The following is a 14,964-nucleotide window of genomic DNA, read 5'->3' on the forward strand; positions in this document are numbered from 1 at the left end:
ACCTCATAAAATTCCAATTAAACGAAATCAAAATACAAAGAAGGTAAAAGAAATGCTTACCTGATGAGAGTGATCCTACAATTGCAATTAATCTCAAATAAACAAGCAACAATGGCGAATTTTCAGTCGAAAAACCCGCAAACCCGCAAACCCTTTTAAAACCGAGATAAACAACACAAATGAAGGGGAAAATAAGGGGCTTTTGAAGATTAATATGCAAACAATGAAATATAGGAAGCGGATTTGGTGATTTGGGCAAGAAAATGGGGATTTGGGGGAGTTTAAATCACAATTAGGGTTTTGTTAGACGAAAATTAGGATGAAATGAGAGTTAGAACAAGAACATAAGAGTTTAAGGCGAAAAACTCCTTGTACACTGTTCATTTCACTCGATCGAGTGGTTTTAAACCACTCGATCGAGTACTTTGATGGTCCAGCTGCTTGGTCGAGTGAAATTCTACTCGATCGAGCAACTTGTTCTTCTGTTCACTCGATCGAGTAGAAAAACCACTCGATCGAGGACTTTCATCTTCAGTTCTACTCGATCGAACACCAGATTTCAGTCGATCGAGCAACTGCTTTGTCATGAGCCCTTTTTTCTCGACAGAACACTGTTCACCATCAGTCTTAGACTTCCTCGGGTCTAATTTCGACACTTCCGGTCCTTCATAAGAAAGACCGCTTCTCAATTCTATCAGATTTACCGTCTCATTTGGATTCTTCTCATTTTGAGTCGGTAAATGACCCTGCTTTCTTGTGGATTGATTCGCAGCTAGTTGGGCAACTTGGGTTTTAAGTGCCTTAATAGACGCGTCCTTCTGTTGATTTTGTTGATCACTCAGCTACAACTGCTTTGTAATGGATTGCAACATAGACTTTATCTCTCCTATTTCATTCACCCCAGCGGAAGATGATGCACCATGGTTAGGAGGATTGAAAGAAGGAGGCTTCTGAAAGCCTTGTTGATTCTTGTGTGGAGGAATATACGGCTGCTGATTTCGGAGGAGCAAAGGATTGAGCACATTCTGACTACTCCACCTCAAATTGGGATGGACGTTCGGCTCGTAATAAGTGTTGTTCTGCCTGTAATGTTGAAAGGCAACACAAGACTCATAGGAGTTGGGACAATGATCTGAGACATGTCCCTCCCCTCCACATCTTCTACAGACGAAAGGACCGTCTGACACAACATTCACCTGATACATCCCCCCTTTGGAACCTCCTTCCAACTCATATTTGTCAAATCTCGCAGTAAGTGCTTCTAGTGCAGCTACAGAAGAAGATTCAGCAGCTCTTCTTTGATTGCCTCTGGAGTTCCCATATTCAGCCTTATGGGTGGCCAAATCATCAATGATCTTCCACCCCTTAGTCTCTCCCATGTTCTCAGCAAATCGGCCATTGGCTGTAGCATCCAAAATAGCTCTCTGATCGTCGTATAACCCATTATAGAACTGGTTGCAAAGACTCCATTTTTCGAATCCATGGTGCGGAATGGTTCGCATCAGCTTCTTGAAATGGACCCATGCTTCATGAAAGTTCTCATCAGGCCCTTGTTTAAAGCTCGTGATCTGAGCTCTAATGGCAATAGTCTTCGTGGAGGAAAAGTACTTCTTGTAAAATGCTAAAGATAGCGAATTCCAGTCAGTTACCCCATGAGCTTCCCGGTCCAGATCCCTATAACACTCCCTTGCAGCATCACGGAGTGAGAAAATAAACATAGTTTCTTTTATCTGATCTGGGGTCACGCCAGTTGGTAGGGGTATGGAGCAACAATAATCGATAAAGGTCTCCATGTGCTTAGCTGCATCTTCATTTGCAGCTCCCCCGAACTGGTTCTTTTCAACTAAGTTGATATAAGAAGGCTTCGGTTCAAATTTTCTTGCCTCCCCTGGTAGTAAAAATCCCTTATAGAGATTTGCAGCTGTTGGTTCAGAGTGACTGGCAATGGTTGCTTCTTCGGCCATAACTGGAAAATTCGGAGATGTGACGGTTTCGGCTGAAGAAGTGGAAACAGGAGAAGAATGTGGATTCTCCTCAAATAGCTCGTTCTCAAAGTAATTTGACAGAGTACTCAGCTCTTCCTCTGTCGGCAATACCCTTTGTGATCGTCTCAACTCGCACAAGGATTTCTCAATCTCAGGATTGAACGGTACTAGTTCACCATCCTGTGACCTGCGCATAAGAAGAAACTACAAAAAGAATATAAGAAAAGTTTAAGGAACGGTTGTCCCTTAAACTAAGAAAGACTAAAAATGAAACAACTAAAAATGTAAACAATTGCCTCCCTGGCAACGGCGCCAAAATTTGACACGGCTATCGCAACCCTACCAAAGATAAAACCAAACGGTCTCAACTAAAATGTAGTAGAGGCAGTCGAGTATCGAATCCACAGGGAGGTAATGTAATTATCAGCTGTCTAATTCTAGTCCTAAAGTAACAATTGGGGGGTTTTGTTGAATTGATTTCTAAACTACGAGATTAAAGGAAAGGAGAAATAAAAGTGAAGAGCAGTAAGACAAGATAAAAGGTTTAAACTATCAAGGGAGAAGGGACATGTCGGGATTTCGGTTCACTACGGTAGTCCAGTGACTCAAATTGTAAATGATTCGAGACGAACTAATGTGAGACGGATGCTGAAAGGTCCTTTCGGTCCACTTTCTATCCTAAATTACCACTAACTTAACTTTCATCCTCATTAGGGTAGTCTACTGTTTATAGCAGGCCTATTTAGTCCAATCTTTTGATCCAGGATTAATTTTAGCCAGATTAAAGGGTGACATAGAAGCGTGCACTCAACTAAGTCGAATAAATACAATTAAATTGCTATAGTGGCAGAGTCTCGTAATTAATTCGTCTAATTCATTTTCTCCATCGTCACATTTCTACCGCAGATCCCCTAATCCCAACATGAAGGGGGTTTAGCTACTCATAACGCTAATTAAACTAACAGCAAACAATTTCCCAGCAGTAAACATTATAAAATAAACGATAAATTGCATAAAATAAATTGGGGCAGAAACTAATTGTAACGGAAGCGAAGAATTAAAGCAATAAAAGATCAATTATTATTAAGGGAAGAGAAGGAATTACAATCAATGCGATTCCGGCGTAAAGAACACAAATTCCAAGTGAAAGCAATCCCGAAATAAAGTAACAGTAGAGTAGAATTGTAATACTCCGTATTTTATATCGTTAATTGAGTCGAGTTAATTGTTTAGTCGTATTAATATCGTAAGATCGAGTTAACGTAAACTTGTTAAGACGGGTTTAACTGAACGAATCACGTCAACTAATTCTTTTCTACACTTACCCATTTACCCGTTGACCCAAGCCCATTTACCCATGACCCAATTAACCAATTAACCTAAGTTTAACCTAATTCTACCCTAACACTACAAAACCCCACTCCCTCACCCGCCTATCTCATTTTCAGCGGCACATTTCCCAACAAACACACAAATCGAGAGAGGGAGAGTGAGTGTGGGTATTGTCGGAGCAGCAAGGAAGGCTTTAGGGTGGTTGTCGACGTCCTTAGTTAAACCTGGTGGCTGTTGAGGTGGCGGAAAAAGGTATGGGTGAAACTCTCTCTTTTAATTTCATTTTCTGTCGGGTTTTTGTTTGTGGTGTCGTGACTCAGGGAGGGGGTGTTGGTGGCTGGTGTCGGGGATATGGTGTTGGGTGGTTTGGGTCATCTCTATTGGTGGCGGTTAGGGAGGTTCTTGGCGGTAGAATTGGCGGCGAGAGGTGTTATTGACAGGGTAGATCACACGGGTGTTAGCAGGGGGTTTTCTGGCGGGTTTTAGATGCTTAGGTTGGGGTGGCACCACCGTGGACTCGGGGGAGGTCGAAATGGTGGTGTCACGGTGTCTGGGTGCGTGGTCTGACGGCGAGCAGGGCTGTGGTGGTTTGGCAGAGGGTAGGGGATGGCTGCGGTGGTTGTGAGTCGAGGACTGGGGGGTGTTTGGTGAGGCACGGTGGTGAACCAGGCCAAATGACGGCTCTGGTTCGACTCGCCGGCGGCAGTCGACCAGGTTGGGGTCGGTTGTTGGTGGTGGGGTCGAAGAGGGGAGCAAGCCTGGTGGTGTTCGTGGTGGTTTTAGGCGGCGCGTGAGGGGTGTGAGAGTGAATGAAGGTGCGGGTTGTAGGAGACGGGTTGATAGAGTTAATTAGTATTGTTTCGATTCCTTTAATCGTATAACTTGTTTTATCATTTAGTATATCGTACTTTTATTTAGCTAATAAATTCCCGAGTTATTTAAATGTTTAGAGACGGGTTTGAGTCGGGTTGGCAAAATAGAAAACTGTTAGATCGGGAAAGTTTCCATTTAAGGAAACTTTCCATTTTAAGAAGTTTCTATTTTTAGTAACTTTCTATTTTGGGAACGGGAATGGTTTAAATAATTGTTTATTATTTATTTATCTTTCAGAGGGCGAATTTGTTGTGGAATATTACTGAGCACCCGACTATTTGACTGCAGTACCGAGGTAGGGGAATACACTGATTGAATTCTTACGATTATAAAGAGTTGGCATGTTTGGTGGTTATATGACATACTTGATTATCTTATTTACCCTGTTGAGCATTATTGTTGCATATATTTCATACATTGCATTTGCATCGGAGTTGGAGTTGGAGGAGTTGAGATTATTGTGATTAAGGCCCAGGCGGGTTCTGCAGGACTTGCCCTGGTGTCCTCAGCTGCGAGCTGGCAGATCGACTACGGTCGATATATATAGTCTACCGGGGATCGGTATGGCTGGGCGTGCCGGGGATGTGTGTGATGGAGTTGAATGGAGGAGCATAGCATTGCATTCTTTATTATATCGTATTACCTACTCAACCTCGCGGTTGACCCTATGTATTCGTGTATGCCTGTGATGATCCTTTTAATGGGGAGCAGATTGACAGGTTGTTGACACATTGGGAGCTGGCAGGGAGAGAGCATAGATCACCTGACTTAGAGCTAGCCCACTTTTGTTTTGTTTAGTTGTCAGACTTTATTTTCAATTTAAGACATGTTTTACTTCCGTTGTAAACATTATAAACTTTTAATTTAAAGTACTGTTTATCTTTCTCTTTGTTATCTACTGCCTCGGATTCCGGAAATGGTAACACCCTTCTTTATCTGAGGAGTCCTAGTTCAGGCCCTTAAATAAATGGGGGTGTTACAAAGTGGTATCAGAGCGAACGATCCTCAGGCCTAAACCAATGAATCCAATGAACATAGGAAGAGTCTAAATAAAATGAACCCCGGGACAAAACTGTTAGGAGCACACTAAAGGTAAGGGATGAGTTAGGGGCCCCCTCACACCGAACCATTGGCCCTCTCAGTTTGACCCGGGAACCCTCAGTGCAAATGAGAGGAAGGGTAGAGAAGCTGCATGATGTTGAGCATAACTTCATATATCGTTGCCTAAGTTTTAACTGATTGATATGTTAATTGTTGCATAAAGAGTTAGTAGGAGGTTGTGGCATAATACTTTGCATGTTTTAAGGTTGATTTATACTTATACCTCTATTAAGTTGTGTTAGAAGGCTATGTCTAGTGATATGCGGTTATGTGACCCCTAAACCATGCTAGATAGACAAGTAGAATAAGAGTGATAGAATTGGCTAGAATTGCCAAGGTGATTTTGTGTTACAGCTAATTCCTAAAATTCTCTTGTAGTCATGCCTCCAAAAAGGAACACGGCTGTAAACATCACCCAGGAAGAGTTAGACCGACTACTGGCTGAGAATGAGGCCCTAAAGGCTAAAAGAATGGACCCTGCTAAGATGAGTACAATAGTGGCGAGGCATAACCCTACCATCTTCACTGGAGAGGGGGAACCTCACTTGCTGGGAGATTGGTGTCGGGAGTTCACCAACCTATTCGAGCTGATAGCTTGTCCTGAAGAGCTGCACATAGACCAAGCTGCACATTACCTCAGGGCTACAGCTGGGGAGTGGTGGAATAGGAACAAGGCGGAGATTCGACATGTTGCTAGGGATATTGAGGAAGGATACGTGTCTTGGCTAGAATTTCAAGTGATATTAACGGACCAGTTCATGCCAGAGTTCAGGAAAGCTAAGCTGAGGGAGGAGTTCGATACGTTTAAGATGACAAAGGACATGACAGTGGAAACATACCATAGGAAGTTCCGAATTCAGGCAAGTTCAGTGGATACTCCACCAATAGTGCTCCTGGGGGGATGAGGAACCAAAGTGGAGGCAGTTTCAGAGGTGCTAGTATTGGAGGTAATGCATCCAGGATCACTTGTTTCGGGTGTGGGAAGTTGGGACACAGGAAATTTGAGTGCCGAAGTTCTGGAGGAAACTAATCTGGGGGCTTCCGAACACCTACATTTGGGTTCAGTGGGTCTCGGACAGCGGGATCAGGATACAGCAACTACCGTACTCCTAACACTGGCTATGGAGGAGGTGCCCGATCTGGGGCAAGTAACAGTTATCAAGGAAGCTACAACAACTACCGTAACCGTAGCCAAGAAAAACCATCCAAATGGGGTGGTAATTTCCAGAAGAACCAGAACGAGGGGAACAAGCAACCCAATACCGCTTCATCGAGTCAGTCTGGAGCTAAGTCCAGTGGCAAGCTCTTTGCCATGGGGAAGGAAGCAGCAAAGGAGGATGCACATGTCGTGACTGGTACATTTCTTGTCAACTCTAAACCCACCTTTGTGTTAGTCGATTCTGGTGCCACGCATTCATTCATATCTAGGGAGCATGTTAGAGCCTTGAACCTTACTACATATGATAGAGTGGTCGATTCTGTTATAGTACCCTCGGGAGAGTCTGTGCCTTGTGATAGAATCTATACCCGTGTACCTATTCAGATTGGGGAGGTTGTCTTTCACTGTGACCTTATGGAGTTTCCCTTGGGTGGGTTCGAGGTGAATTTAGGGATGGATTGGTTGGGGAAGTACAAAGCTTTCATTTACTGTTACCAAAAGAAGATATCTCTGAGAGGACCTAAGGGAGTCAGAGTAACCTACAAGGGATACATGATCAAACCCAAAGTCAAATTTATCTCTGTAAACACCCTAAAATCGAGTCTGAGGAAGGGAGACCAGTTGATCTTGTGCCATATGTGGGATAGAGAGTCTGAGACCCTTAGGATTTCTGACATACCTGTGGTGAGAGACTTTGAGGGGGTATTTCCGGAAGAGATCCCTGGGCTACCATCTAAGCGCGACGTGGACTTCTCCATTGATCTAAAGCCGGGAGCTGGACCTATTTCTAAACCACCGTACCGTATGGGACCAAAAGAGATGGAAGAATTAAAGAAGCAATTGGATAAGTTGGCTGAGAAGGGGTATATTCGACCCAGTGTTTCACCTTGGGGAGCACCTGTCCTTTTCGTCAAGAAAAAGGATGGGAGTTTGAGGCTGTGTGTGGATTACCGAGAGTTGAATAACGTGACTATCAAGAACCGATATCCATTGCCAAGGATCGATGATTTGTTTGACTAATTGAGTAGGGCTGGAGTATTCTCGAAGATCGACCTGAGGTCGGGTTATCATCAACTGAGGATAAAGAACGAGGATATCCCTAAGACTGCATTCAGAACTAGATATGGACACTATGAATTCGTGGTCATGCCCTTCGGATTGACCAATGCGCCACCGTGTTTATGGACCGATGAATCGGGTGTTCATCCGTGCACTGGACAAGTTCGTGGTTGTATTCATCGATGATATTTTGGTTTACTCCAAGAATGAGGAAGAGCACGAGGAGCATCTCAGGATAGTGTTAAAAACTATGGCAAGAGAATCGTTTGTATGCCAAGTTGAGTAAGTGGAAGTTCGGTTGAAGAAAGTTGCCTTTCTGGGACATGTGATTTCCAAGGAAGGGGTGTCAGTGGATCCTAGCAAGATCGAGGCCGTGACTAGATGGCAGAGCCCAAAGAATGTGGGCGAAATTCGAAGCTTCTTGGGACTTGCTTGGTACTACAGGAGGTTTGTCAAAGATTTTTCGAAGATAGCAAAACCATTGACGTCTCTAATGAGGAAGGAGAACCGGTTTGTTTGGGACGAGAGTTGTGAGAAGGCTTTCTTAACACTCAAAGAGCGCCTAACCACAGCTCCTATCCTTGCTTTGCCAGATGGGAATGATAACTTCGAAGTGTATGCTGATGCTTCCAAGAAAGGGTTGGGGTGTGTGTTGATGCAGAACGGGAAGGTAATCGCGTATGCTTCGCGACAACTGAAGACCTATGAGGAGAATTACCCTACCCATGATCTAGAGTTGGGGGCCGTGGTTTTTGCTCTTAAATTGTGGCGACATTATCTCTATGGAGCGACCTTCAAGGTATTTTCTGACCATAAGAGCATGAAGTATATCTATACTCAGAAGGAGCTGAACATGAGACAAAGGAGATGGATCGAGTTGATTGGCGACTATGACATGGACTTACTCTATCATGAAGGGAAGGCGAATGTCGTAGCCGATGCTTTAAGTTGGAGGTCTATCCATGCCCTAACCAGTGCCAGATCCAGTGTGAGAATGTTCGGTGAGCTAAGGCAGATGGGGATTTACATGATCCGATGAGGTGAGACCGTTGGAGATATGAGAGTTGAGCCGGAGTTGTACGAGAAGATCCGAGAGCTACAGAAAGAGGATGCTAGAATCCAGAAATGGCGTAATGAGGTAGAGCAGGCCGGTGCGGAGTCTTACTCTAAATTCAGTATCCATTCAGATGGGAGCTTGAGGTTTGGGCAGAGGTGGTGTGTGCCAGCTAATGGGGAACTGAAGAAGAAAATTCTCACGGAAGCACATGCTACTCCATATTCTGTACACCCCGGAGGGGATAAGTTATACAAGGACCTCAAGAAGACGTTTTGGTGGCCTAATATGAAGAAGGAAGTCGCCGAGTTCGTATCTCGATGTTTGACATGCCAGAGGGTGAAGGGTGAGCACAAGAGACCACAAGGGAAAGTTCAGCCGCTAGACGTGCGTGCCAGTGGAAGTGGGAGAGTATCTCCATGGATTTCATCGTAGGGTTGCCTCGGACTCAAAGGGGTAACAACATGATTTGGGTGATCGTCGACAGTTGACCAAGTCGGCTCACTTTATTCCCATGAAAGATACTTGGAGTAAGGCCGAGTTGGCTAAGGCTTATGTTCGATGACGTGGTTAAGTTGCACGATGTGCCTAAGGATATCGTCTCCGACGAGAGATTCCAGGTTTCTATCCTAGTTCGGCAAGAATTGCGATCATTGATGGGTACTCAATCAAGATGAGCACCGCTTTTCATCCTGCTGCGACGGTCGACAGAGAGGACTATTCGGACCCTCGAGGATATGTTGAGAGCTTGTGTTCTAGAGTTTGGCGGATCTTGGGAGGACAGATCGATTGATCGAGTTTTCTTACAACAACAGTTATCATACTAGCATTGGGATGGCACCTTTTGAGGCACTTTATGGTAGGAAATGCAGGAGTCCTGTGTGTTGGGATGATCGATCAGACGCTGTCATTTTGGGGCCAGAGATGATTCAGGAGATGGTTGAACAGGTACAGATTATCAGGCAAAAGATGAGAGCTTCTCAGGACAGACAGAAAAGCTATGCAGACACTAGGAGAAGTGAGGTTTCTTTCGAGGTGGGAGAGAGGGTACTACTCAAAGTGTCGCCAATGAAGGGAGTTATGAGGTTCGGGAAGAGAGGGAAGCTGAGTCAGAAATTCATCGGACCTTATGAGATTTTGGACAGAGTTGGAGAGGTGGCCTATCGTTTAGCTTTGCCACCAGCGTTAGCCAGAGTTCACAATGTCTTTCATGTTTCCCGGTTGCGGAGGTACCGAGCAATCCATCACATGTGTTGAGTCCCGAGGTGATCGAGGTGGATGAGCGGTTGTCCTATCCGGAGACACCCAAGGAGATTCTGGACAGGAAGGTGAGGAAGACCAGGAATGGGGAGACAGCTTTGGTGAAAGTCTTGTGGACTAACCACAATGTTGAGGAAGCTACATGGGAGACTGAGGCTTCCATGCGGGAAAGCTATCCACACCTATTTACATGAGGTAAGTTCCGGGACGTAACTTTCTTTTTAGGAGGGTAGAATGTAACATTTTGTTTCCGACCTAAATCTATGTGTCATCTACCTTAAGGAATTTGTTTTGGGGCCCACATCGATGCGTGTGGGGGTTTGTTAGATGAGTGAACTTCGGGACGAAGTTCATTTTAAGGGGGGAAGACTGTAATACTCCGTATTTTATATCGTTAATTGAGTCGAGTTAATTGTTTAGTCGTATTGATATCGTAAGATCGAGTTAACGTAAACTTGTTAGGACGGGTTTAACTGAACGAATCACGTCAACTAATTCTTTTCTACACTTACCCATTTACCCGTTGACCCAAGCCCATTTACCCATGACCCAATTAACCAATTAACCTAAGTTTAACCTAATTCTACCCTAACACTACAAAACCCCACTCCCTCACCCGCCTATCTCATTTTCAGCGGCACATTTCCCAACAAACACACAAATCGAGAGAGGGAGAGTGAGTGTGGGTATTGTCGGAGCAGCAAGGAAGGCCTTAGGGTGGTTGTCGACGTCCTTAGTTAACCCTGGTGGCTGTTGAGGTGGCGGAAAAAGGTATGGGTGCAACTCTCTCTTTTAATTTCGTTTTCTGTCGGGTTTTTGTTTGTGGTGTCGTGACTCAGGGAGGGGGTGTTGGTGGCTGGTGTCGGGGATATGGTGTTGGGTGGTTTGGGTCGTCTCTATTGGTGGCGGTTAGGGAGGTTCTTGGCGGCAGAATTGGCGGCGAGAGGTGTTATTGACAGGGTAGATCACACGGGTGTTAGCAGGGGGTTTTCAGGCGGGTTTTAGATGCTTAGGTTGGGGTGGCACCACCGTGGACTCGGGGAGGTCGAAATGGTGGTGTCACGGTGTCCTGGTGCGTGGTCCGACGGCGGGTGGTACCGTGGTGGTTTGCGAGGGGTAGGGGATGGCTGCGGTGGTTGTGAGTCGAGGACAGAGGGGTGTTTGGTGAGGCACGGTGGTGAACCAGGCCAAATGACGGCTCTGGTTCGAATCGCCGGCGGCAGTCGACCAGGTTGGGGTCGGTTGTTGGTGGTGGGGTCGAAGAGGGGAGCAAGCCTGGTGGTGTTCGTGGTGGTTTTAGGCGGCGCGTGAGGGGTGTGAGAGTGAATGAAGGTGCGGGTTGTAGGAGACGGGTTGATAGAGTTAATTAGTATTGTTTCGATTCCTTTAATCGTATAACTTGTTTTATCATTTAGTATATCGTACTTTTATTTAGCTAATTAATTCCCGAGTTATTTAAATGTTTAGAGACGGGTTTGAGTCGGGTTGGTAAAATAGAAAACTGTTAGATCGGGAAAGTTTCCATTTAAGGAAACTTTCCATTTTAAGAAGTTTCTATTTTTAGTAACTTTCTATTTTGGGAACGGGAATGGTTTAAATAATTGTTTATTATTTATTTATCTTTCAGAGGGCGAATTTGTTGTGGAATATTACTGAGCACCCGACTATTTGACTGCAGTACCGAGGTAGGGGAATGCACTGATTGAATTCTTACGATTATAAAGAGTTGGCATGTTTGGTGGTTATATGACATACTTGATTATCTTATTTACCCTGTTGAGCATTATTGTTGCATATATTTCATACATTGCATTTGCATCGGAGTTGGAGTTGGAGGAGTTGAGATTATTGTGATTAAGGCCCAGGCGGGTTCTGCAGGACTTGCCCTGGTGTCCTCAGCTGCGAGCTGGCAGATCGACTATGGTCGATATATATAGTCTACCGGGGATCGGTATGGTCAAGCGTCTTGGGATGTGTGTGATGGAGTTGAATGGAGGAGCATAGCATTGCATTCTTTATTATATCGTATTACCTACTCAACCTCGCGGTTGACCCCGTGTATTCGTGTATGCCTGTGATGATCCTTTTAATGGGGAGCAGATTGACAGGTTGTTGAGACATTGGGAGCTGGCAGGGAGAGAGCATGGATCACCTGACTTAGAGCTAGCCCACTTTTGTTTTGTTTAGTTGTCAGACTTTATTTTCAATTTAAGACATGTTTTACTTCCGTTGTAAACATTATAAACTTTTAATTTAAAGTACTGTTTATCTTTCTCTTTGTTATCTACTGCCTCGGATTCCCGAGATGGTAACACCCTTCTTTATCTGAGGAGTCTTAGTTCAGGCCCTTAAATAAATGGGGGTGTTACAAGAATGAAGCCACGTACTAAGGTTTACCGTAGAATGTTTTTATCGATGAAAAGCTAGATAAAAGATGTTCTTAACCTAGTTAACGTAGGTTTAAATAGAAAAGCAAAAAAAGTTTAGCGAAATAATTAACACACGGGCTGATTAAGGCTCAAAACTAACGAAACCACTCGATCGAGTGGATTAAAACCACTCGATCGACCAACTCTTCAGCAAAATCCACTCGATCGACCAGATAGTTACTCGATCGATTGTATTGTCTTTCTGCAACTTAAGGACCGAGTAGTAAACTACTCGATCGACCAACTTGGGGTGTAGAAACCACTCGATCGAGTGGAAAAACTGCTCGATCGAGTGCTTCATCTTCAATTCAGCTCAAGTCCGCCACCAAATGCCTCGTAATGCGTGCCACGACGCTTCCAATTTCAGTATCTCACTCTGGAACAATCCCGTCTCCTCTAAATGCATGCAAAAAGGACGAAAAAGGGTACGATTCCACAACTTTCGCGATCATTCCTATAAAAAGGACAAAAGGCACAAAATTAGCCAATTCGGGGCAAAATACCACAAAAACAGTATAAAAATGCATAGAAATACGTGCTGAAATAGACTAAAAAGACTATACATTAGGCACGTATCAGGCCTCTCAATCACCCAAGCAACATCAACAAGTCAATGCCATGGTGTCAACATCTTCTATTCGAAATGGAGTATTTGAGAATTATGAAACTTTGGGACATGATCAACAAGAGTGTAGGGGCACAAATGAGAAAGTGAATGCTTTCCAAGCTTACAAGAATGGAACCCCGTACTCCAACTTTTACAATGAAAACACCAAATTTCACCCAAACTTCTCAAATAAAAGCCAAAATGTTCAAAATCCTCAACCAACATACACCTCACCACCAATGAGAAATCCTACTCAAAGACCCATTTTCAACCAAAACCAAGGATTCCAAAAACAACCCTGTTACAGTTAAACCAATGACCAAGCTTTTGATTTTCAAAAAGCGGTCCTTCAAATGCAAAAGAACCAACAAGACTTCTTCACTCAAATGCAAAGAGATAGCCAAGACAAAGACACTACCATCAACAATATCTTTGCTAATACCAAGATGTTGGAAACACAAATGACCCAATTGGCCTCTTCGAGTTCCCAAAGGCAAAAAGGACAATTACCTCCCCAAGGTAATCCTCCTACAAAGCATGAAACCATCAATGTCATTCACTTGAGGAGTGGTACACAATATGAGGGACCTAAGAAGCCGATTAAAGAGGTGTTATTGAGGAAAGTGTCAAGCCAAGAGATGTGATGGAACAAAGGAAGGAGTTGGAACCATTGAGGAGAAATCCTAGGGTAGTTGAACTAACTACAAATGAATCATTGAAGAAGAGAAATGAAGAGAAGGCCAAAGAGGTTGAAAGAGAACCTATTGTGATTAGACTTCCGTTTCCAAGTCGCCAAGCCAAGCCCAAGCTTGATGAGCAACTTGGAAAATTTATGGAGATTGTGAAGAACTAAGAGGTTTCCATCCCATTTACGGAGTTGAGTAACCATGTGCTGGCCTATGCAAAATACATGAAAGATATCCTTACCAAGAATAAGTCCATTAGGAAGTTGGAAACTATCTCATTCACAAAGATAAGTAGTGCAATACTTTAAGGAAATTCCCCACCTAAGCTCAAAGATCCGGCAAGCTTCTCCATTCCATGTACCATCGGTGACACCACGATCAACAAGGCACTATGTGACCTAGGTTCAAGTGTGTGTCATGCCGTACTCGGTATGCGAAAGGCTAGGGGTGGGAGAACTTAAGTGCACTAATGTGACTCTACAAATGGCGGATCGAACAACAAAGAAGCCACTTGGGGTATGGGAAAATGTACCCGTGAGAATTGGAAAGTTTTTTATACCGGTGGACTTTGTTATCGTTGACATGGAGGAAGATTTCAATATACCGATCATTCTATGAAGACCGTTCTGACACACCACCAGAGTAGTGGTTGACGTAAAGCACGGGATTCTCACACTTGAAGTTGGTGACGAAACAATCACCTTTAATCTTAAAAAGACTATGAGAGCTCCAAAATTGCACGAATCATGCTTTATGGTTGATCATTATAGTCGGGAAGGTGAAAAGAAGAAAGTGGAATCCCCATTCAAAGGTCAAGACAAAGCGGAAAATCCTAACAAGAAGGGCAAGGAAACACCGCCCAATTGGAAGAAGGAAGTGAACGATATTGAAATGGCTCTATTCGGAGAGCATGAGATTTTTCATAACAAGAATGAGAGCTTGAAAGGCTTATCCATCACGACAAGTATCAATGAAGGCCTAATTGGCCATGACAACAAGAAAGAGAAGTTGCTTTTACCAACTCATATTCCTCTCAACATGGGGTAAGAAGCAAAGGAAGTAAATGGTCTATGAGATAATGACATTGACGGATTAGTTAATCCTTACATTGGAATGATATGACCTTAGATCAAGGCTTTGTATCCTCTTGTCACCACAACATTGACTCGGGTTCCTACATTAGAGGAAGCAACTATAAACCGAGATCTACACAAGACTTCTACCATGAAAGTGGGAAGGCCTTCGATTACTTCTATAAGGCGTTGAGCAACATCAACAATGCCCGTGCTTTGCCCCCATTGACACCTCTCAAAATGAAGGAGAGTTTGGTGGAGTCCTCCCTAAACCACCATTTTTAAATATCCTAACCTCTTAACTTATATTTCATTTAATTTGTGCATTCCTTTATTTTTGCAATGC

At 43.9% G+C, this 14,964-nt stretch overlaps 1 non-coding gene across 1 annotated transcript; it reads left to right on the forward strand.

Moving 5' to 3' along the window:
* The first annotated feature begins 1,476 nt into the window (after window positions 1-1,476).
* Window positions 1,477-1,583, forward strand: LOC141636795 (small nucleolar RNA R71). Its single transcript, XR_012541380.1, has one exon. It is a non-coding gene; the product is annotated as a small nucleolar RNA R71 (small nucleolar RNA).
* The last annotated feature ends 13,381 nt before the right edge of the window (window positions 1,584-14,964 follow it).

This window comes from Silene latifolia, chromosome Y (genome assembly GCF_048544455.1).
Source record: "Silene latifolia isolate original U9 population chromosome Y, ASM4854445v1, whole genome shotgun sequence".
Taxonomy (NCBI): domain Eukaryota; kingdom Viridiplantae; phylum Streptophyta; class Magnoliopsida; order Caryophyllales; family Caryophyllaceae; genus Silene; species Silene latifolia.